The 24,009-nt window shown below is 40.4% G+C and overlaps 1 pseudogene across 1 annotated transcript; it reads left to right on the plus strand.

Moving 5' to 3' along the window:
- The first annotated feature begins 1,252 nt into the window (after window positions 1–1,252).
- On the plus strand, window positions 1,253–2,735 carry LOC694582 (non-histone chromosomal protein HMG-17 pseudogene; annotated as a pseudogene). Its single transcript, XR_001442512.2, has 2 exons — window positions 1,253–1,715; window positions 2,017–2,735. The product of XR_001442512.2 is annotated as a non-histone chromosomal protein HMG-17 pseudogene (transcript).
- The last annotated feature ends 21,274 nt before the right edge of the window (window positions 2,736–24,009 follow it).

Consider the following 24,009-nt stretch of genomic DNA (forward strand, 5'->3'; position numbering starts at 1 on the left):
GACTTGTGGGAAAATCCCACAACCAGTGGCATACCTCAGTAAGAAAATTGATGTGGTAGCAAAAGACTGGCCTCACAGTTTATGGGTAGTTGCAGGGTGGCCATCTTAGTGTCAGAGGCTCTCAAAATAATACAAAGAAAGGATCTCACTGTCTGGACTACTTATGATGTAAATGGCATACTAGGTGCCAAAGGAAGTTTATGGCTATCAGACAACTGTCTGCTTAGATACTAGGTGCTACTCCTTGAGGGACTGGTGCTTCAGATACACACGTATATGGCCCTCAACCCTGCCACTTTTTTCCCAGATGATGGGGAACTAATCTAGCATGACTGCCAACAAATTGTAGCCCAGACTTATGCTGCCCGAGAGGATCTCTTAGAAGTTCCCTTAGCTAATCCTGCCCTTAACCTATATACTGATGGAAGTTCACTTGTGGAGAATGGGATACAAAGGGCAGGTTATGCCATAGTTAGTGATGTAACAGTACTTGAAAGTAAGCCTCTTCCCCCACGGACTAGTGCTCAGTTAGCAGAACTAGTGGTGCTTACCCAAGCCTTAGAACTGGGAAAGGAAAAAAGAATAAATGTGTATACATATAGAAACTATGCTTATCTAATCCTACATACCCATGCTGCAATATGGAAAGAAAGGGAGTTCCTAACCTCTGGGGGAACCCCCATTAAATACCACAAGGAAATCATGGAGTTATTGCACGCAGTGCAAAAACCCAAGGAGGTGGCAGTCTAACACTGCCGAAGCAATCAAAAGGTGAAGGAGAAAAGGCAGAAGGAAACCGTCGGACAGACCATGAGGCCAAAATTGCTGCCAGGTGGAACCTCCTATTAGCAATACCTATGGAAGGACCCCTGGTATGGAACAATCCTCTCCAAGAGATTAAGCTCCAGTATTCCCTACAGAAACAGAATGGGGACTTTCACGGGGGCATAGTTTTCTCCCCTGGGGGTGGTTAACGACAGAAGACAGAAAGGTACTCATATCCAAAGTCAGCCACTAGAAAATACAAAAGACCCTCCACCAAACTTTTCGTATGGGTATTAAGAATACTCATCAAATGGCCAAATCCCTATTTACAGAGCCAGATCTCCTTCGGACCGTCCAACAAGTAGTTAAAGCCTATGCGGTGTGTCAAAGGAATAATCCCTTGGTCTATCGTAAGGCCCCTCTGGGGGAACAAATAATAGGGCACTATTCCAGAGAGGACTGGCAGTTAGAGTTCACCCATATGCCGGAAGAAGAAGAGGCGAGAACGACCCCGGGACCGACCAAAGCCCACGCGCGCTGCATCCCGAGTCCAGCACCTACATCCCGCCGCCGTCGCCACCATGCCCAAGAGAAAGGCTGAAGGGGATGCTAAAGGAGATAAAGCCAAGGTGAAGGACGAACCACAGAGAAGATCCGCGAGGTTGTCTGCTAAACCTGCTCCTCCAAAGCCAGAGCCCAAGCCTAAAAAGGCCCCTGCAAAGAAGGGAGAGAAGGTACCCAAAGGGAAAAAGGGAAAAGCTGATGCTGGCAAGGAGGGGAATAACCCTGCAGAAAACAGAGATGCCAAAACAGACCAGGCACAGAAAACTGAAGGTGCTGGAGATGCCAAGTGAAGTGTGTGCATTTTTGATAACTGTGTACTTCTGGTGACTGTACAGTTTGAAATACTATTTTTATCAAGTTTTATAAAAATGCAGAATTTTGTTTTACTTTTTTTTTTTTTTTTTTTGAGACGGAGTCTCGCTCTGTCGCCCGGGCTGGAGTGCAGTGGCCGGATCTCAGCTCACTGCAAGCTCCGCCTCCCAGGTTCACGCCATTCTCCTGCCTCAGCCTCCGGAGTAGCTGGGACTACAGGCGCCCGCCACCTCCCCCGGCTAGTTTTTTGTAGTTTTTAGTAGAGACGGGGTTTCACTGTGTTAGCCAGGATGGTCTCGATCTCCTGACCTCGTGATCCGCCCGTCTCAGCCTCCCAAAGTGCTGGGATTACAGGCTTGAGCCACCGCGCCCGGCCTTTTTTTTTTTTTTTTAAAGCTATGTTGTTAGCACACAGAACACTTCATTGTTGTTTTGGGGGGAAGGGGCATATGTCACTAATAGAATGTCTCCAAAGCTGGATTGATGTGGGGAAAACACCTTTCCCTTCTAGTTTTGAGAGACTTCCTCTTGGTTCCCAGGAGGAGGGATTCCCTGACTTTGACACACATGGCCACCTTGGCACAAAAGCCTTGTGGTATGGAAAAACAAATTTGTTTTTATGTCCTCTTCTCCCTTTCCATCTTTCAGCATAGACTTAACTCCCTTAAGCCCAGACATCTGTTGGGACCTGACCTGTAGTCATTGGTTACCAGTGTGTCAGGCAATCTGGACTTTCCAGTGATGCCACTGAGATGGCACCTGTCAAAACAGCATTGGTTCCATTTCTAGATTGCGGATCTTCAGATAAATTCTGCTATTTTCATTTCACTTCTTGAAAGTCAGGGTCGGCTTGTGAAAAGTTGTTAAACAACATGCTAAATGTGAAACATCAACCCTCACTCTACACTTTCCCTGTTCAGAGCATCAGATGAAGACTTCATTGGGTTTTATAGTGGCTTTCTGATTTTTGGTAGTCCATTGAAGAAGGGAGTTTGAAAGTTGTTGTATACTGTTAACGATTGTCTGCCCATGTCCTGCCTGAAATACCATGATTGTTTATGGAAAGTATCTTTAATAAAGCTGGATACAGTTTGGCTTGGGAAAAAAAAAAAAAAAAAGAATTCACCCATATGCCTAAGTCAAGGGGATTTCAGTACTTGGTCTGTGTTGATACCTTTCGCAAATTGGATAGAAGCCTTCCCCTGCAAGACAGAGAAGGCTCAGGAAGTGGTTAAAGTCCTAATTCATGAAATAATTCCTAGATTTGGGCTTCCCTAAAACTAGCAAAGAGACAATGGTCCAGTTTTTAAAGCTACGATAATTCAGGGAATTTCCAGGGTGCAACGGATACAACATCACCTTCACTGTGCCTGGAGGCCACAATCCTCAGGGAAGGTTGAGAAGGCAAATGAAACACTCAAGAGGCACTTAAGGAAACTAACACAAGAAACTCACCTCCCATGGCCTACTTTCTTGCCCAGGGCCTTGTTGAGGATCTGAAATTCTCCTCACAAAATGGGTCACCTACTATCCCATCAGTGTGATTACACCCTACAGCTTCAAGCCCCAACTGATCATAGTAACTTCCTAGTCACCCAAACAGCTCCATTCAGATGGCTTGTCGGCTACTCAGGGACCCCCAAAATCATCAGCTCCTCCCTGCTTAACAAACAGTCCAGGTTTTGTAATGGCAAACATACTCCCTGCATAACTATTCACCCCTGGACCACCTGCAGCAGCATCCCCACCACTAATGAATGCCTTCTTATCCCCTATTTCAATCACTCTCTTGAATGGTTCCTAGTGGATACAAAACGTTTTTTTCTCCAATGGGAAAATAGAACACAGGGAGCCACTCAGTTTGCTCCCAACATCCCTTTCCAGCTGCTCCCCGGACCTAACTTGGCAAGTACGCTAGGAGTATGGAAGAATGAAAACAACAAACTCACACACCATTTTTTTTTTTTTTTTTTTTTTTTTGAGATGGAGTCTGGCTCTGTCGCCCAGGCTGGAGTGCAGTGGCGCGATCTGGGCTCACTGCAAGCTCCGCTTCCCGGGTTCACGCCATTCTCCTGCCTCAGCTCCCGAGTAGCTGGGACTACAGGCGCCCGCCACCTCGCCCGGCTAGTTTTTTGTATTCTTTTTAGTAGAGACGGGGTTTCACCATGTTAGCCAGGATGGTCTCGATCTCCTGACCTCGTGATCTGCCCGTCTCGGCCTCCCAAAGTGCTGGGATTAAAGGCTTGAGCCACCGCGCCCGACCCATACTGTTTTTATTACTGTCGTCTTAACGTATGATGTTCCTCTGCTTTGGTCTTTTTCCTCAATATTGCTTTGGCTATCCAAAGTTGATTGCAGTTTTTGTAAATTTTAAAATTATATTTTCCATTACTGTGAAAAAATGCCACTGGAATGTTGATAGGAAGTTTATTAAATCCATAGATTACTTTAGATAATATGGCACTTTAACAATATTTATTCTTTTGATTAATAGACATAAAATATTTTTAAATTTATTTGTGTTTTCCCTAGTTTCTTTCATTGATATTTTCTATGTTTAATTGCACAGATTTTTTACCTCCTTGCTTAAATTTGTTCTCAGAAATTTATTATTTTAATGCTATTATACATAAGATTTTTTCTGTTATATTAGATAGTTTAAGTGTATGTAATCATAACTTGTTTGTTAATTTTATAATTGCTAATTTATTGACTGTATTAGTTTAGACAAGTTGCATATTTTTGGGACAGAGTCTCACTCTATCATGCAGTGGTGTGATCTCAGCTTACTGCAACCTCTGCCCAGCCCCTCACCCTGGGCACAAGTGATTCTCTCATCTCAGCCTCCCAAGTAGCTGAGATTACAGGTGTGCACCACCACACCCAGCTAGTTTTTGTATTTTCAGTAGAGATGGGGTTTCACCACATTGGCCAGGTTGGTCTCAAACTCTTGACCTCAAATGATCCACCCACCTTGGCCACCCAAAGTGCTGGGATTACAGGCATGAGTCACTGCACCTGGCAGTTTAGACAAATTTTAATGTACTGTTTTTGTTTTTTTAGTATAAGATCATATCCACAAACAGCAACTTTTTGCTTGTTTTCAGTTTCAATTTTTTTTTTTTTTAAATGACAGAGTCTCGCTCTGTCACCCAGGCTGGAGTGCAGTGCTGTGATCTCAGCTCACTGCAACCTCCACCTCCCTGATTCTAAGGAATTCTCCTGCCTCAGCCTCCCAAGTAGCTGGGATTACAGGTGCATGCCACCACACCCGGCTAATTTTGTATTTTTAGTAGAGATGGGGTCTTACCATGTTGGCCAGGCTGGTCTCAAACTCCTGACTTCAGGTGATCCACCTGTCTTGGCCTTCCAAAGTGTTGGGATTACTGGCGTGAGCCACCATGCCCAGGCTCAATGGCTTTTTAAAAATGCTTTTGACTAATTCTTCTGCTGCACAGTTCTAGTTCTAATGTTAAAACAGAAGCATTGACAATGGACACAATACAGTTTTGTATTGGTTTCTGTGAATTTGAAGAATCAACTCCTCAAGCTTTTATAAACTGGTTCCAAGAGGTAAATATCTTCTTTTGTTGGGTCCTCAGAGTGGTAGAATGCTCTCTGAGTTTGTAGTGGGCGAGTTATAGCTTGGTCACAAGGCTGCTGGGTCTGCAGTAGGGTCTACCTTTTCTTGGGAGCAAGCCCCCCAAAAGCTGGCCATAAACTGGCCCCAAAACTGGCCATAAGTAAAATCTCTGCAGCACTACGATATGTCCATAATGGCCCTAACGCCCAAGCTGGAAGGTTGTGGATTTACGGAAATGAGGGCAAGGAACACCTGGCCTGCCCAGGGTGGAAAACCGCTTAAAGGCACTCTTTTTTTTTTTTTTTTTTTTTTGAGACGGAGTCTCGCTCTGTCGCCCAGCCCAGGCTGGAGTGCAGTGGCGCGATCTCGGCTCACTGCAAGCTCCGCCTCCCGGGTTCACGCCATTCTCCTGCCTCAGCCTCCCGAGTAGCTGGGACTACAGGCGCCCACAACCGCGCCCGGCTAATTTTTTGTAATTTTTAGTAGAGACGGGGTTTCACCGTGGTCTCGATCTCCTGACCTTGTGATCCGCCCGCCTCGGCCTCCCAAAGTGCTGGGATTACAGGCGTGAGCCACCGCGCCCGGCCTAAAGGCATTCTTAAACCACAAACAATAGCATGAGCAAACTGTGTCTTAAGGGCATGTTCCTGCTGCAATGAACTAGCCCAAACTATTCATTTAATTCAGCCCATCCCTTCATTTCCCTTAAAGGATACTTTTAGTTAATTTAGTATCTGTAGAACCTAAGCCGGCGCTCAGCAAGTTCTCCCAGGAGAAGGCCATGTTCAGATCAAGCGCCAAGATCGTGAAGCCCAGTGGCGAAAAGCCAGACGAGTTGGAGTAAGGCATCTCCCAGGCTCTTCTGGAGCTGGAGATGAACTCGGACAATGCTAATGGCTGGTTTGCTGTTAATAAATATGTGGGTAAATCTCTGTTTGGGGGTCTCAGCTCTGAAGGCTGTGAGACTCCTGATTCCCCACTTTACACCTCAATATTTGTGTGTGTGTCTTTAATTCCTCTAGTGTCACTGAGTTAGGGTCTCCCTGATCGAGCTGGTCTCGGCAACCTTTAGCTGGCTTGTTATAAGAGGCTTGAGCAATTGAAATTCCCATTTTAGTTTTGGAAAGATTGAATATTTTTCAGGACTTTGATCTGTAGAGCAGACTCTAGGATAGGTGTCTACAGTCGGCTGCATACATAATGGTCCTTATATCAGGGTGTAAATGAGTATGGCTTTCACTGAGTACCAGAGAGGATTTTCACAGGTCACTGTGGGTTTCTATGTAGGAAAAACTGGTCATGAACTGTGGCTTATGGATTTGGAACTGAGTCATTGAACTATTTCAGGGGCCATAGTAAAGGCCAAGGTTTGCAGACCTGCCTGCATTTCTTTTTTTTTTTTTTTTTTTTTTTTTTTTTTTTTTTTTTTTGAGACGGAGTCTCACTCTGTCGCCCAGGCGGGAGTGCAGTGGCCGGATCTCAGCTCACTGCAAGCTCTGCCTCCCGGGTTTACGCCATTCTCCTGCCTCAGCCTCCTGAGTAGCTGGGACTACAGGTGCCCGCCACCTCGCCCGGCTAGTTTTTTTGTACTTTTTAGTAGAGACGGGGTTTCACCGTGTTCACCAGGATGGTCTCGATCTCCTGACCTCGTGATCCGCCCATCTTGGCCTCCCAAAGTGCTGGGATTACAGGCTTGAGCCACCGCGCCCGGCCTACCTGCCTGCATTTCTACAAATGGGTGTCTTCCTCTAGGTGTCTGGAAGGTCAGGACCTCTCCCAGACCGTGAATGGGAGGAGTTTGGGATGGTTACAGAGTAATTTCAGAATTCCCAGTGGGACCAAGTTGGGTGGGCCATTTCTTGGTCTGTAACCAAGAACGGGGGTCCTGTAGTTTCCCACTTGAATGAAGACCTGCCCTCTGAAAAGGAACACTCCTCAATCTTGGGCTTTAGCAGAGTTTCACAACTTCCCCACCTGGATCTCATAGCTCTCTTAAAAGCACTTATTTTGAAGAAGGGGTCTTGCTACATAACTCAGGCCAGTCTTGAAATCCTGGCCTGAAACAATTCTCCAACCTCAATATGCCAGGTAGCTGTCATTAGAAGTGTGAGTCGTGATGCGTAGTTCTCATAAAGGCAGGTAAGGGATGACTGACAAAGTCTTTTGCTGGGTGGGGATAAGCAAATACTGCATCTTTCATTTATTTATCTTACTGATGTTACTCTTTATAACATCAGTTATAAATGAAAAATTATACAATGAAAACTTATACATTTTTACTTTCTATTTTTCATTTCAAACATCTGTAATTTTAGATTCAGACATGTAGGACAATATGCTAGAATTTACATGTTATGCCTGAAGTAAATTAGATAATTGGTAGACACTCCATATTTATTTATTTTATTATACTATACTTTAAGTTCTAGGGTACATGTGCACAATGTGCAGGTTTGTTACATAGGTATACATGTGCCATGGTGACTTGCTGCACCCATCAACTTGTCGTTTACATTGGATATTTCTCCTAACACTATCCTTCCCCCATCCCTCCCACCCCCCAATAGGCCCTGGTGTGCAATGTTGCCCTCCCTGTGTCCATGTGTTCTCATTGTTCAGCTCCCACTTATGAGTGAGAACACGTGGTGTTCAGTTTTCTATCCTTGTGATAGTTTGCTGAGAATGATGGTTTCCAGTTTCATCCATGTCCCATGAACTCATCCTTTTTTACAGCTGCATGGCATTCCATGGTGTATATGTGCCACATTTTCTTTATCAAGTCTATTGTTGATGGACATTTGGGTTGGTTCCAAGTCTTTGCTATTGTGAATAGTGCCTCAATAAATATACATGTGCATGTGTCTTTATAGCAGCATGATTTATAATCCTTTGGGTATATACCCAGTAGAGGGATTGCTGGGTCAAATGGTATTTCTAGTTCTAGATCCTTTAGGAATTGCCACACTGTCTTCCACCGTGGTTGAACTAGTTTACACTCCCACCAACAGTGTAAAAGCATTCCCATTTCTCCACATCCCCTCCAGCATTTGTTGTTTCCTGACTTTTTAATGATTGCCATTCTAACTGTCATGAGATGGTATCTCATTGTGGTTTTGATTTGCATTTCTCTGATGACTAGTGATGGTGAGCATTTTTTCATGTGTCTGTTGGCTGCATAAATGTCTTCTTTTGAGAAGTGTCTGTTCATACATTTGCCCATTTTTTGATGGGGTGGTTTGTTTTTTTCTTGTAAATTTAAGTTCTTTGTAGATCCTGGATATTAGCCTTTGGATAGATTGCAAAAATTTTCTCCAATTCTGTAGGTTTCCTGTTCACTCTGCTGATAGTTTCTTTTGCTGTGTAGAAGCTCTTTAGTTTAATTAATCCCATTTGTCTATTTTGGCTTTTGTTGCTATTATTTTGGTGTTTTCAGTCATGAAGTCTTTGCTCATGCCTATGTCCTGAATGGCATTGCCTAGGTTTTCTTCTAGGGTTTTTATGGTTTTAGGTCTAACATTTAAGTCTGTAATCCATCATGAGTTAATTTTTGTGTAAGATGTAAGGAAGGATCCAGTTTCAGCTTTCTACATATGGCTAGCCAGTTTTCCTAGCACCATTTATTAAATTGGGAATCCTTTCCCCATTGCTTATTTTTGTCAGGTTTGTCAAAGATCTGATGGCTGTAGATATGTGGTGTTATTTCTGAGGCCTCTATTCTGTTCCATTGGTCTATATATCTGTTTTGGTACCAGTACCATGCTGTTTTTGTTACTGTAGCCTTGTAGTAGAGTTTGAAGTCAGGTTACGTGATGCCTCCAGCTTTGTTCTTTTGGCTTAGGATTGTCTTGGTTATGTGGGCTCTTCTTTGGTTCCATATGAAATTTAAAGTAGTTTTTTTCCAATTCTGCAAAGAAAATCAACAGCAGCACGATGGGGACAGTGTTGAACCCACAAACTACCCTGGACAGCATGGCCACCTCCACGACACCGACTCCTCCCATGCATGAGCATGGAACTCCCCCCACCTGCCTGTGTCCTCTTCCACATCGTTGAACAGTAGGTTGTAGCCCTCCCTGAAGAGGTCCCCAACATCCCCTGTAAGTTAGATTCCTAGGCATTTTATTCCCTTTGTAATAATTGCGAATGGGAGTTCACTCATGACCTGGCTCTCTGTTCATCTGTTCTTGGTGTATAGATAGAGTTTCACTCTTGTTGTCCAGCCTGAACAGTAGTGGTGTGATCTTGGCTCACTGCAACCTCCTTCTCCCTGGTTCCAGCAGTTCTCCTGCCTCAGATTCCTGAGTAGTTGGGATTACAGGCATTTTATGTATAAGTTAGACTTTCGATGTGTTTATAAATCAAGGAGAAATCTGGGTTGCTTCAGTCTTTTGGCTTTTTTGAATACTGGTACAACAGACATGGATGTTCAAATATGTCTTTTAGGTCTTGTGTTGTATAGTTTGGATATAGATTCATAAATTGGATTGCTGTATTTCATGATAATTCCATTTTTAATTATTTGAGAAACAAAACATTTTTAAATTAATGCATTCTTGTTTTCTACCAGCAATCAAGAGAGGTTTCATTTTCATTGCATTATCAACAGATTTGTTGTTTTAAAAAAATTTATAGTGGCCATTGTAATGAGTGTGAGATGATTTCATTTTTTATTTGTATGTGTTTCTCTACAAATTATTAATATTGCATATTTCAAATGCTTTCTTCCATTTGTATATATTTTTATTTTATTTATTTATTTATTTATTTATTTATTTTTGAGATGGAGTCTTGCTCTGTTGCCCAGGCTGGAGTGCAGTGGTGCAATCTCGGCTCACTTCAAGCTCTGCCTCCTGGGTTCACACCATTCTCCTGCCTCAGCCTCCCAGGACTACAGGCACCCGCCACCATGCCCGGCTAATTTTTTTGTGTTTTTAGTAGAGATGGAGCTTCACCATGTTAGCGAGGATGGTCTCGATCTCCTGACCTCGTGATCTGCCCACCTCGGCCTCCCAAAGTGCTGGGATTACAGGCGTGAGCCACCTTTTCTTTTTCTTTTTCTTTTTTTGAGGCAGGATCTCACTCTGTCACCCAGGCTGGAATGCAGTGGCAGAATCTTGGCTCACTGCAACCTCTGCCTCCTGGGTTCAAGTGATATTCATGCCTTAGCCTCCCAAGTAGCTGCGACTACAGGAGCCTGCCACCACACCAGGTTAACTTATGTATTTTCAGTAGATACGGGGTTTCACCATGTTGGCCAGGCTGGTCTCGAACTCCTGACCTTAAGTAATCCACCCGCCTTGGCCTCCCAAAGTGCTGGGATTACAAGCATGAGCAACCATGCCCTACTGTATGTCTTTTTTGATAAAAAATTAGTTCAATTATTTGTACTTTTCTAAATCAAGTTATTCAACTTTATTGTTCAGTTTTAAGAGTTGTTTATGTAGGCTGAATATTAACTTCTGTATCACATTTAATTTGCAAGTATTTTCACCTATTTTCTAGCAGGCATTTTTACTCTATTGAATGTTTTTTTTAATGTGCATAAAGTTGCAAGTATAGTGTAGTTAAGCTTTTCTGTTCTTCTTTTTGTTGCTCGTGCATTTGATGTTGTATCTAAGAAAATGGTGCAAAAATCCATGTCATGGTTTTTTTGTTTTGTTCTAACAGGTTTGTTAGATTTTTTATGTCTAAGTATTTTATTGAAAATATTTTTTGTATATGGTTCAAAGAAATGATCCAGTTTTATTTTATCAGTGTGTGTTATCTGCCTTTGTGTCAATACCATACTGTTTTCATTATTGTACCTTAATATGTTTTTTGAAATCAGGAAGTATAATGCTTCTTTGTGTTTTTTCATGGGTATTTGGCTAGTTATATTTTATAATCAAATTTAAAAATTTTCAACATTATTTCTGTAATAAAACTGTGCTATTGGGATTCTTATAGAGATTATATTGAATTTGTTCACTGTAGGTTTTGCTGACATCTTAACAAAACTAAATTTTTGACCCTTGAGCAAGAATATGTTGAAGAGTGTGTTTTGTTTTTATTTCATTGTATTTTTTTTAAGAGACAGGGTCTTCCTATATCGCCCATGGTAGTTTTGAATTCCTAGGCTCAAGTGATGCTTCTGCTGCAGCCTCCCAAAATGTTAGTATTACAGGCGTAAGCCACTGCACTGGGCCCGTGTGTTTTATTTTTATGTATCCTTGAATTTGCCAGTTTTGCTTTTAATTCCTAATTTCATTCAGTTTTGGTCAGATAACATACAGTGTATGATTTTGGTCTTTTAAAATTTATTTATTTTTGTTGTTTTGAGACAGGATCTTACTCTGTCACCCATGCTAAAGTATAGTGGTATAATTTTGGGTCACTGCAGCCTCAGTCTCCTTGACTCAAGTATTCTTTCGCCTCAGCCTGGTGAGTAGCTGAGACTACAGAGATGCACTACCATGCCTGGCTAATTTTTTAAATTATTTTTAGTGACAGAGTCTCACTATGTTACTGACGCTGGACTTATACTTGTGGTCACAAGTGATCCTCTCACTTTTGTCTTCCAAATTGTTGAAATTATACGTATGAGCCACTATACCCAGCTGGTATTCTTTAATAAGACTTGTTTTGTGTTCTAACAGAATAAATCAGGTGCAAATAAGAATATTGTGGCCGGGCGCGGTGGCTCAAGTCTGTAATCCCAGCACTTAGGGAGGCCGAGACGGGCGGATCACGAGGTCAGGAGATCGAGACCGTCCTGGCTAACACGGTGAAACCCCGTCTCTACTAAAAAATACAAAAAACTAGCCGGGCGAGGTGGCAGGCGCCTGTAGTTCCAGCTACTCAGGAGGCTGAGGCAGGAGAATGGTGTAAACCTGGGAGGCGGAGCTTGCAGTGAGCTGAGATCCGGCCACTGCACTCCAGCCTGGGTGACAGAGCGAAACTCCATCTCAAAAAAAAAAAAAAAAAAAAAAATTGTGTATAATTTTGCTTTTAACTGGAAAATATTGTACACGTCTGTTAAGCCTAGTTGGTCTATGGTATGGTTTGGATGTCTATGTTCTGCAAACCTCATGCTGCAACGTAATCCTCAATGTTGGATGTGGAACCTGATAGGAGGTGTTTGTATCATGGGGCAAATTCCTCACAAATGCCTTGGCACCATCCTTTTGGTAATCAGAAAGTTTACTATTCATTAATTCAAATGAGAGCTGGTTCATTGAAAGAAACTGGCTTCTTCACCTCATACTTGCTCTGTCTCTTACCCTGTGATATGTCCAATTACTCTTTGCCTTCCACCATGATTGTAAGTTTCCTGGGACCCTCACCAGAAGCAGATGCTTTCACACCCTTCTTGTACAGTCTGTGGAACTTTGAGCCAAATAAACCTTCTTTCTTCATGAGTTATCCACTCCCAGATGTTCCTCTATATGCAAAATAGTTAATATAGTATATAATATTGTCTGTTTTCTGTTCAATTATTGATCTTTTATCTGAATTTTTGATTTGTTATTGCAAACAGGGTCTTGGTGTCTACAATTACATGCCTATGTATTTCTTACTTCACCTTTGTCAAAATGTGCTTTATATATTTTAGGGCCCTGATGTCACATATACATATACATGTAAATAGATATGACACATAGATTTCTGATAAATCAACCCATTTGACCATTATATAATATTGTGTTTGTCTTATTCTAGTACCTGACTTAAAGTATATTATATCCAATATAGTTATTACCACCTCACCCAATTGTGGTTACTACTAGCATGGAATATGGGTTCTTTCCATTCTGTTACTTTCAACCTATTTGGCTCAACGCTAAAATGAGTCTCTTATAGACAGCATATTGTATGCATTTTTACTTAAGCCACTCAGGCATCTTATATATTTTTTATGAATTTATTTATTTTTGAGATAGAGTATCACTCTGTCCATGAGGCTGGTTTGCAGTGGCATAATCACAGTTTACTGCAACCTCAACCTCCCAAACTCAAATATAATTTCAGCTTCTCAAGTAGTTGGGTTGCAAATATGTACCATCATGCCCAAAATTATATACATATAATTTTTTTTTGTAGAGCAGAGTTTTGCCATGTTGTCCAGGTTGGTCTCAAACTCTTGGGTTAAGGTGATCAGCAACCCCGGCCTCGCAAAGTCCTGGAATTACATTTTTTTAGTAGTTTAATTAATTTATATTGAAAAGGACTGCTTAAAGATATGAAGTAACTATTACCAGTTTCATTGCTACTGGTTTTTAAAAATTTTTATTTTGTTTTATGTTCTAGGATACATGCGCAGAATGTGCAGGTTTGTTACACAGGTAAACTTGTGCCATGGTGGTTTGGCGCGCCTATCAACTCATCACCTATGTATTAAGCCCTACGTGCAGTAGCTATTTATCCTGATGCTCACCTTCCCCCCACACAACAGGCCCCAGTGTATGTTGTTCTTATTGTTCAGCTCCCACTTATAAGTGAAAACATGTGGTGTTTGTTTTCTGTTCCAGTGTTAGTTTGCTGAGGATAATGGCTTCCAGCTCCATCCCTGTCTTTGCAAAGTACATGATCTTATTCATTTTTATGGCTGCATAGCATTTCATGGTGCATATGTACCACATTTTCTTTATCCAGCCTATCATTGATGGTCTTGTGGGTCAATTCCATGACTTTGCTATTGTGCATAGTGCTGTGGTGAACATACACACCCATGAATCTTTAAAATAGAATGATTCATATTCTTTTGGGTATATACCCAGTAATGTGATTGCTGGGTCAAATGGTATTTCTGGTCTAGGGATTTGAGGAACCACCATACCGTCTTCCACAATGGTTAAACTAATTTACATTTCCACCAACAGTGAAAAAGCATTTTTATTTCTTCACACCCTCACCAGCATCTGTTGTTTTTTTGGCACTTTAATAAACACCATTCTGACTGCCATGAAATGGTATCCCATTGTGGTTTTGATTTGCGTTTCTCTAATTATCACTGAAGTTGAGCTTTTGTTTGTTTGTTGGCCACCTGAATGTCTTCTTTTGAGAAGTGTCTGTTCATGTTCTTTGCCCACTTTTTAACGGGGTTGTTCATTCTATTCTTGTTAATTAGTTTAAGCTCCTTGTAGACTGTGGATATTAACTTTTGTCAGATGGATATATTGCAAAAGTTTATTCCCATTTTTTAGGTTGCCTGTTCACTCTAATGATAGTTTCTTTCACTGTTCAGAAGCTCTTTAGTTTAATTAGATCCCATTTGTCAATTTTTGCTTTTGTTGCCATTGTTTTTGACATTTTCATCATGAAATCTTTGCATGTGCCAATGTCCTAAATGGTATTGCCTAGGTTTTCTTCTAGGGTTTTTACTGTTCTGGGTTTCACATTTAAGTCTTTAATCCATCCTGAGTTAATTTTTGTATAGCTGTAAGGAAGGGGTCCAGTTTCAACTTTTTGCATATGGTTAGCCAGTTTTCCCAGCACCATTTATTATTTACTTATTTATTTATTTATTTATTTATGTATTTATTTATTTACTTATTTTGAGATGGAGGGTCACTCTGTCGCCCAGGCTGGAGTACAGTGGTGCAAGCTCGGCTCACTGCAACCTCTGCCACCTGGGTTCAAGCAATTCTCCTGCCTCAGTGTCCCAAGTAGCTGGGACTAGAGGTACATGCCACCACACCCAGCTAATTTTTTTTTTGAGATGGAGTCTCGCTCTGTCCCCTAGGCTGGAGTACAATGGGGGCAATCTGGGCTCACTACAACCTCCACCTCCCAGGTGCTAGCGATTCTCCTGCCTTAGCGTCATGAATAGCTGGGATTACAGGTGCCTGCCATGTCATTTAGCTAATTTTTGTATTTTTAGTAGAGACAAGTTTCACTATTTTGGGCAGGCTGGTCTTGAACTCCTGACTTCAGGTAATCCACTCACCTCAGTCTCCTAAAATGCTGGGATTACAGGCGTGAGCCATCACGCCCAGCTCTCAGCTAATTTTTGTATTTTTAGAAGAGATGGGGTTTCACCATATTGGTCAGGCTGGTCTTGAACTCCTGACCTCAGGCGATCTACCGCACCTGGTCCCCAGCAGCATGTATTAAACAGGGAATCCTTTCCCTGTTGCTTGTTTTTGTTAGTTTTTTTTTTTTTTTTAAAGATCAGATGGTTGTAGACATGTAGTCTTATTTCTGAGTTCTCTGTTCTGTTCCATTGGCCTCTGTGTCTGTTTTTATACCAGTACCTGGCTGTTTTGGTTACTACAGCCTTGTAATATGGCTTGAGTCAGATATCATGATGCCTCCAATTTTGTTCTTTTTGGCTGGGATTATCTTGGCTATATGGGGTCTCTTGGGATTCCATACGAATTCTTAAATAGTTTTTTCTAATTCTGTGAATAATGTCAATAGTAGTTTAGTTGGAATAGCATTGAATCTATAAATTACATTGGGCAGGTTGGCCGTTTTCACGATATTGATTCCATCCATGAGCATGGAATATTTTTCCATTTGTTGATGTCCTCTGATTTCCTTGAGTGGTGGTTTGTAGTTCTTCTTGAAGAGGTCCTTCACTTCCCATGTTAGCTGCATTCCTATTCCTAGGTATTTTATTCTCTTTGTAGCAATTGTGAATGGGATTTCTTTTTTTTTTTTTTTGAGACGGAGTCTCGCTCTGTCGCCCAGGCTGGAGTGCAGTGGCCGGATCTCAGCTCATTGCAAGCTCCGCCTCCTGGGTTTTACGCCATTCTCCTGCCTCAGCCTCCCGAGTAGCTGGGACTACAGGCGCCCGCCACCTCGCCCGGCTAGTTTTTTGTATTTTTTTAGTAGAGACGGGGTTTCACCATGTTAGCCAGGATGGTCTCGATCTCCTGACCTCGTGATCCGCCCGTCTCGGCCTCCCAAAGTGCTGGGATTACAGGCTTGAGCCACCGCGCCCGGCCGTGAATGGGATTTCATTCATAATTTGACTCTCTGCTTGTCTATTGTTGGTGTATTGAAATGCTTGTGATTTTTGCACATTGATTTTATATCCTGAAACTGCTGAAGTTGCTTATCAGCTAAAAACGCTTTTGGGCTGAGACAGTGGAACTTTCTGAGTACAGGATTATGTCATCTGCAAAGAGAGAAAATTTGACTTCCTCTCTTCCTATTTGGATACCTTTTATTTATTTATCTTGCCTAATTTCCCTGGGCAGAACTTCCAAAACTATGTTAAATAGGAGTGTTGAGAGAAGGCATTCTTGTCTTGACCAGTTTTCAAGCTTTTGCCCTTTTAGTATGATATTGGCTGTGGGTTTGTCATAAATGGCTCTTGTTATTTTGAGGTATGTTCCATGAATACCTAGTTTATTGAGAGTTTTTTTTTAACATGAAGGGATGTTGAATTTGATTGAATGCCTATTCTGCATCTATTGAAATAATCATGTGGTTTTTTCCTTTAGGTCTGTTTATATGATAAATTACAGTTTTTTGTTTTGTGTATGTTGACCCAGTCTTGATTCCCAGGGATGAAGCCGACCTCATCATGGTGGATAAGCTTTTTAATGTGCTGCTGGATTTGGTTTGCCAGTATTTTATAGAGAATTTTTGCATTGATGTTTATCGGGAATATTGGCTTGAAGTTTTGTTGTTGTTGTTATATCTCTGCCAGGTTTTGGTATCAGGATGATGCCGCCTCATAGAATGAGTTAAGGAGAAGTCCCTCTTTTTCTATCATTTGGAATAGCTTCAGAAGAAATAATACCAGCTTCTCTTTGTCCCTCTAGTAGAATTCAGCTGTAAATCCATCTGGTCCTGGGCTTTCCTTGGTGGATAGGCTAATTATTACTGCCTCAATTTCAGAACTTGTTATTGGTTTATTCAGGAATTCAGCTCCTTTTTGGTTCAGTCTTGAAAGGGTAGATGTGTCCAGGATTTTATCTGTTTTTTTCTAGATTTTCCAGTTTATGTGCATAGAGGTGTTTATAGTACTTGCTGATGGTTTTTTGTATTTCTGTGCGGGTCAGTGATAATATTTCCTTTATTATTTTTTATTGTGTCTATTTTTTTCTTCTCTATTTTCTTTTTTATTAGTATAGCTAGCAGTCCATCTATTTTATTAATTTTGTCAAAAAACCAGCTCCTGGATTTATTGACTTTTTGAAGAGTTTTCTTGTGTCTCTCATTCCTTCACTTTCACTCCGATCTTGGTTATTTCTTGTCTTCTGCTGGCTTTGGGGTTTGTTTGCTCTTGGTGCTCTCATTCTTTTAGTTGTGATGTTAGGGTGTCAACTTAAGATCTTTCTAGCTTTTTGATGTGGGTATTTAGTGTTACAAATGTCCCCCTTAACACTGCTTTAGCTGCATCCCAGATATTCTGGTATGTTGTCTCTTTGTTGTCATTGGTTTCAAATAATTTCTTGATTTCTGCTTCAATTTAATTATTTACCTAGAAGTCATTCAGGAGCAGGTTGTTCAATTTCCATGTAATTGTGTGGTTTTAAGTGAGTTTCTTGCTTTTGAGTTCTAATTTGATTGCACTGTGGCCTGAGAGACTTTGTTATAATTTTGTTTCTTTTGCATTTGCTGAGGAGTGTTTTACTTTCAATTTTGTGATCAGTTTTAGAGTAAGTGCCACGTGGCACTTAGAAGAATGTGTATTGTGTTGATTTTGCCTGGAGAGTTCTGTAGATATGTATCAGGTCCACTTGACCCAGATTTCAGTTTAAGTCCTAAATAGCCTTGTTAGTTTTCTGTCTCAGTGATCTGTCTAATATTGACAGTGGATCTTAAAGTCTCCCACTATTATTTTGTGGGACTCTAAGTTTCTTTTAAGGTATCTAAGAATGTGTTTTATGAATCTGGGTGCTCTTTGAATTGATCCCTTTACCATGATGTAATGCCCTTCTTTGTCCTTTTTGATCTTTATTGGTTTAAAGTCTGTTTTGTCAGAAACTATGATTACAACCCTTGGTTTTTTCTGCTTTCATTTGTTTTGTAAATTTCCCCCTATTCCTTTATTTTGAGCCTACATGTGTCTTTGCATGTAAGATGAGTCTTTTAAATACAGCAGACAAATAAGTCTTGACTCTTTATCCAGCTTGCCATTCTGTGTCTTTAAATTGAGGCATTTAGCCCATTTACATGTTAGATTAATATTGTTATGTGTAAATTTGATCCTTTCCTCATAGTGCTAGCTGGGTGTTTTGCAGACTTGTTGATGTAGTTGTTTGAAAATGTCATTGGTGTTCATACTTCAGTGTGTTTTTGCAGTGTCTGATAATAGTTTTTCATTTCCATATTTAGTGATTTTTTTCAGGAGCTCTTGCAAGGTAAGCCTGATGATGATGAATTCCTTCAGCATTTGCTTGTCTGAAAAATATTTTACTTCTCTTTCACATATAAAGTTTAGTTTTGGTGGATATAAAATTCTGGGTTGGAAATTCTTTTCTATAAGAATGTTGAATATTGGCCTTCTATCTTTTCTGGCTTGTAGGGTTTCTGCTTGGAGTTCCACTGTTAATCTGATGGGCTTCTCTTTGTAGATTACCTGGCCTTTCTCTCTGGCTGCCCTTATCATTTTTTCCTGAATTTCTTTATTATTATTATTATTATTATTATACTTTAAGTTCTAGGGTACATGTGCACAACGTGCAGGTTTGTTACATATGTATATGTGTGCCATGTTGGTGTGCTGCACCCATTAACTCATCATTTACGTTAGGTATATCTCCTAATGCTATCCCTCCTCTCCCCCCTCCCCACAATAGGCCCGGTGTGTGATGTTCCCCTTCCTGTGTCCAAGTGATCTCATTGTTCAACTCCCACCTATGAGTGAGAACATGCGGTGTTTGGTTTTCTGTTCTTGCAATAATTTACTGAGAATGATGGTTTCCAGCTGTATCCATGTCCCTACAAAGGACATGAACTCATCCTTTTTTATAGCTGCATAGTATTCCATGGTGTATATGTGCCACATTTTCTTAATCCAGTCTGTCAGTGATGGACATTTGGGTTGATTCCAAGTCTTTGCTATTGTGAATAGTGCTGCAACAAGCATACGTGTGCATGTGTCTTTATAGCAGCAGGATTTATAATCCTTTGCATATATACCCAGTAATGGGATTGCTGGGTCAAATGGTACATCTAGTTCTAGATCCTTGAGGAATCGCCACACTGTTTTCCACAATGGTTGAACTAGTTTACAGTCCCACCAACAGTGTAAAAGTGTTCCTATTTCTCCACATCCTCTCCAGCACCTGTTGTTTCCTGACTTTTTAATAATTGCCATTCTACCTGGTGTGAGATGGTATCTCATTGTGGTTTTGATTTGCATTTCTCTGATGGCGAGTGATGATGAGCATTTTTTCATGTGTCTGTTGGCTGTATGAATGTCTTCTTTTGAGAAGTGTCTGTTCATATCCTTTGCCCACTTTTTGATGGGGTTGTTTGTTTTTTTCTTGTAAATTTGTTTGAGTTCTTTGTAGGTTCTGGATATTAGCCCTTTGTCAGATGAGTAGACTGCAAAAATTTTCTCCCATTCTGTAGGTTGCCAGTTCACTCTGATGGTAGTTTATTTTGCTGTGCAGAAGCTCCTTAGTTTAATTAGATCCCACTTGTCAATTTTGGCTTTTGTTGCCATTGCTTTTGGTGTTTTAGACATGAAGTCCTTGCCCATGCCTATATCCTGAATGGTATTACCTAGGCTTTCTTCTAGGGTTTGTATGATTTTAGGTCTAACATTTAAGTCTCTAATCCATCTTGAATTAATTTTCGTATAAGGAGTAAGGAAAGGATCTAGTTTCAGCTGCTTATGGCTAGCCAATTTTTCCAGCACCATTTATTAAATAGGGAATCCTTTCCCCATTTCTTGCTTTTGTCAGGTTTATCAAAGATTAGATGGCTGTAGATGTGTGGTATTATTTCTGAGGGCTCTGTTTTGTTCCATTGGTCTATATCTTTGTTTTGGTACCAGTGCCATGCTGTTTTGGTTACTGTAGCCTTGTAGTATAGTTTGAAGTCAGGTAGTGTGAGGCCTCCAGCTTTGTTCTTTTGGCTTAGGATTGTCTTGGCAATTTGGGGTCTTTTTTGGTTCCATATGAACTTTAAAGCAGTTTTTTCCAATTCTGTGAAGAAAGCCATTGGTAGCTTAATGGGGATGGCATTGAATCTATAAATTACCTTGGGCAGTATGGCCATTTTCACAATATTGATTCTTCCTATCCTCCTGAATTTCAACCTTGAAGAATCTGATGATTCCATGTCTTGGGATTGGTTTTCTCATGGAGTATCTTACTGGGTTCTCTGGACTTTCTGAATTTAAATGTTGGACTCTCTTGTTAGGTTAGAAAAGTTCTTCTGGATGATATCCTGAAGTATATTTTTCAACTTGGTTCCATTCTCCCCATCGCTTTAAGGTATCCCAGTCAGATGTAGGTTGTCTTTTTACATAATCACATAGTTCTCAGAGATTTTTTCATTTCTTTTTATTCTTTTTACTTAAATCTTGTCTGCATGTCTCATTTCAGCAAGATGGTCTTCAAGCTCTGAAATTCTTTTCTCTGCTTGGTCTACTCGATTATTGAGGAACCAAAAAACACAGTTCAGTTCATTTATGGTCCCTCTAAACTGTTTATTCAGGTTAACAGCTCCTGTAATGTTTTTCATGGTTCTTAGCATCTTTTCATTGGGTTAGGACATGCTGTCTTAGCTCAGCAAAGTTCATTGTTACCCACCTTCTAGAGCCTACTTCTGTTAATTCATCTATCTCAGCTTCTGCCCAGGTCTGTTTCATTGCTGGAGAGGTGTTGCAATCATTTGGAGAAGAAGAGGCATTCTGGCTTTTTAAGTCTTCAGCATTCTTGTGTGGATTCTTTCTCACCTTTGTGAGTATACGTAGTCTTTGAGAATGTCAAAATTTGGATAAGGTTTTTTGGGAACTTTTTTGTTGATGCTGTTGTTATTGCTTTCTGTTTGTTTGGTTTTCTTTTAACAGTCAGGGATCTCTTCTGTAGAGCTTCTGCAGTTTGGTTGGGGTTTGCTCCAGACAGTATTAGCCTGGGTCCATCCCACACCTGGAGATGTCACCAGTGGAGGCTGCAGAACAGCAGAGATGACTAGTCGCCTGCTTCTTCCTCTGGCATCTTTGTTGCAGAGAAGCACCGACCTGATGACAGTGGGAACACTCCTGTGTATGTTGTCTGATGATGTCTCTTGGGAGGTCTCCACCTCTCAGGATGCATGAGATCAGGGAATCACTTAACAAAGCACTCTGGCGCCCCTTGGTGGAAAGAGTGTGCTTCACTGGAAAGAATTCCACTCATCTAAAGTGCCTAGATTCCTCAGAGCCAGCTTGGGGAAAGACTGAGTCTGCAGAAACCACCTCATTGTTACTGTTTTATGTGTTTGTTTCTCATTTCCTGTTTCACTGCCTTAATTTTTGTTTAATTTTGTTGTGACATGCTTCAATTATTTTTTCATTTTGTTTTGCATACTATCCATAAATATAATGTAATCATCTTGACATCTAATGTAACCATGTTGAAAAATGGAGATTACAGTAAATATCTTAAAGTTAAAACAATATATTTTAATCTCATACACCTTCAGTTAAATACAAAACCTATAATGTTCTATTTTCCAGTTTGTTGATATTACAGATCATAATGTCTTACATTGCGCGTCTGTTAACCGATTTGTGGAGATTTATATCTTTTTTTAATATCTAGAAGAACTTTAAGGATTTTATGTAGCATCGTTATGATAGGAAAAATTTCTATATGTGTCTGCATATTTACATTTCATAGAGAGCTTTATATTTATATATGGTTTCATGATGCCATTAAGCATCATTTTATTTTTCAACATAATGGACTAATTTTAGCATTTCTGTCTATTTATATGCAGAGTCTCACTATGTTTCTCAGGCAGATCTTGAACTACTGGTCTTAAGTGACCTGATTGTCTTGACTTCCTAAAGCTGTAGAATTACAGGTATGAGCCACTGTGCCTGGCCACCATGTAACAGTTTTTCTTAGGACTGTGCTAGTTTTAATTAACACCTTGAATTTTTATTTTGGAAAGTCTTTATTTTTATCTTGTTTTTGAAGTAAAATAATTTTGAATTAAGTATTATTGGTTAGAATTTTTTTATTACATAAATATTGGGGAAGACATCAGCCTTTTTTGGCTTCAAGTAACCTTTGTATTACTTTTTTCCCTATATTGTTCATCTAAGATGCCTTTCATGAATATATCAGTCTACTTGATGGTGTCTGATAAGTTTTGTGATCCATATTTTAATTTTGTTTTGCAATTTTTGTGTATGTTATGTATTTTAGGGCATGCCCCTTCACACCAGTTACTTGTGTTTTGATGTTTTAGTTGATATTATAATTGTAAATGACAATGTTTGACTCTGTAAAATTTAAGATAGTGTCAAGCAACATCAAATGTGAATCAACCACATGTCTTCTGCCAGTATAATTACCTCTATGCTTGTCTGCCTGTATAAATATTATTCCTGTATTTTTTATGACTTGTATATTTGTTATGTAAGTTTGTTGTGAGTGGTTATTCAATCTTGTCTAGGTGAGCAATCATAAAAATTCTCCTAATTTCAATATCTATTGTGAACCTATATTATTTTTGTGTGGAAGAGATGTTTTTGGATTTGAAAATAATACTAAAACTATCTGTATCTTTTAAGGTATTATTGTTTATTTTTACTTGTCAAAAAAACGCATAACAAAATTTCAAATATTTTAAAATATTTTGTTTAGACATATTAATTATATTGACAATGTTATGCAACATATCCCTAGAATGTTTTTATTTTGCAAAGCTAAATCTCAATATAAATTAAACAACGACCAATTTTTCTGATTTCCTGGCACTTTGCAAACACCACTGTTTGTTTTATTTTTAAGAGTACAACTGAGCCGGGCGCGGTGGCTCAAGCCTGTAATCCCAGCACTTTGGGAGGCCGAGACGGGCGGATCACGAGGTCAGGAGATCGAGACCATCCTGGCTAACACGGTGAAACCCCGTCTCTACTAAAAATACAAAAAAACTAGCCAGGCGAGGTGGCGGGCGTCTGTAGTCCCAGCTACTTGGGAGGCTGAGGCAGGAGAATGGCGTGAACCCAGGAGGTGGAGCTTGCAGTGAGCTGAGATCCGGCCACTGCACTCCAGCCTGGGTGACAAAGCAAGACTCCATCTCAAAAAAAAACAAAAAACAAAAAACAAAAAAAAAACATTTCGCTTTGTTTCAGTATCTATTTACTATCACTTAATTACATACAAAGAATACAAGAAAATTGCCCATTCCTCATTTTTAATGCTAACCCTAAAATAATAAGGCTTTTGCAGCTTGAAATCAACAGATTCTGACCAGGCACGGTGGCTAACATCTATAATCCTAGCATTTCGGGAGGCCGTGGCGGGTGGATCACGAGGTCAGGAGTTTGAGGCCAGCCTGGCCAATATGGTGAAACCCCATCTCTACTAAAAACACAAAAATTAACTGGGCATGGTGGCATGCACCTGTTCCCAGCTGCTTGGGAAGCTGAGGCAGGAGAATTGCTTGAACCCAGGAAGTGGAGGTTACAGTGAGCTGAGATCATGCAACGGCACTCCAGCCTGGGCAGCAGAGTGAGAATCTGTCTCAAAAAAAAGAAAAAAAAAAAGAAAAAAGAAAAAAGAAAGAAATTAACAGGTTCTCACTGGTCCTTCAACAGAAGGTTAAAGGATGATGGAGTCAGCAATGGAAAACACTCCAAATTTTCCACGGTAAACAAATCTGGCCTCAGTTCTTGAAGT

This window comes from Macaca mulatta, chromosome 19 (assembly GCF_049350105.2).
Source record: "Macaca mulatta isolate MMU2019108-1 chromosome 19, T2T-MMU8v2.0, whole genome shotgun sequence".
NCBI lineage: Eukaryota > Metazoa > Chordata > Mammalia > Primates > Cercopithecidae > Macaca > Macaca mulatta.